Raw genomic sequence first — 1167 nt, forward strand, 5'->3', positions numbered from 1 at the left:
TCTTTATTTCCATCGTTATGTTTCTCCTTAGCTTTGTCTAAGAGTGGGAATGTCTGTGTCTTTGTTGTTTCCTTGTCCATCTTTTTTATTCAGTCTTTGTTTTCGTCGTTGTGTCTTTCCATTTGTATTTTCATTCTGCCTTCACAGATGCTTCAAACATTCAACGCCAGTTTCCCCTGTCTATTCAGGCAGTCGACCATTTTCGGTGGCGTTAAGAAGCTTCCCTAATATTTTTCTTCTAAATTCTTTGCCGAAGTAACCACCTAAGCGGCTTTGGCTCGTTAGTGTTTTCAAGAAAAAAATAAACCCCCAAAAATAGCTATTATTTTCCAAGCAAAAAAAATTTAAACTATGAATTATTTTGAAGCAATAAATAAAAATCAAAAAATAGTTGTTATTTTCTGAGCAATAAGTAAAACTCAAAAATAACTATTAAATTTGAGCTTTTTAAAAACTTAAAAACCTAAAAAATAAAACTCATTGCCGCTCATGATAGCCGTATTAACAAGAATTTATTCTAAGAAAAATTCTCTAAATTTTCGAAGTATGTTTAATTATAATTTTTGTAAGTCCGTACACATTATCGCGCATTGATTTAATAAAGATTTGTTTCACGTTCTTTATTAGCCAATCCTACTGCAACAATTTAAGCATTTAATTGATTTATTATAATGCGACAATTTTCAAAACGATTTGCCATTATTAATTGATTACTCAACCACACGAATAGGGAGGTACTAATTAGTTCATCATATTTTTACCAATTAAATTTCATAACAATTTCAAATAATTGTGGTTCTTGGTAAACTTCGAATTCAATTAATTTCTCCGAATCTATGTATGTACACCAATTTGCTAATGTCAATATGTGTATACCTACATACGTAGGTGTTTGTGTATGTATACGAGTAATATTAAATAATATGTGAGCCTCAAAATTATTATGCTATCATGCAGATAAATTTGATATAATCAAATCTTAATTGGTAATTAAATTAAAACCAAAAAAATGGCTCTGCAATACAACAATCAATGTAACGAAGAGCAACAAACATTGAATGAGCCTATATAGGATCGGTAGGTCAAAATTTATAAAACATTTACACCATAGATTTTTACATACACACAGAGAGTATTCCGAGATTACTCTTAATCGGGTACAATAGG

Source organism: Rhagoletis pomonella, unplaced genomic scaffold, assembly GCF_013731165.1.
Source record: "Rhagoletis pomonella isolate Grant_MI unplaced genomic scaffold, Rhpom_1.0 Rhpom_scaffold_00447, whole genome shotgun sequence".
NCBI classification, from domain to species: Eukaryota; Metazoa; Arthropoda; class Insecta; order Diptera; family Tephritidae; genus Rhagoletis; species Rhagoletis pomonella.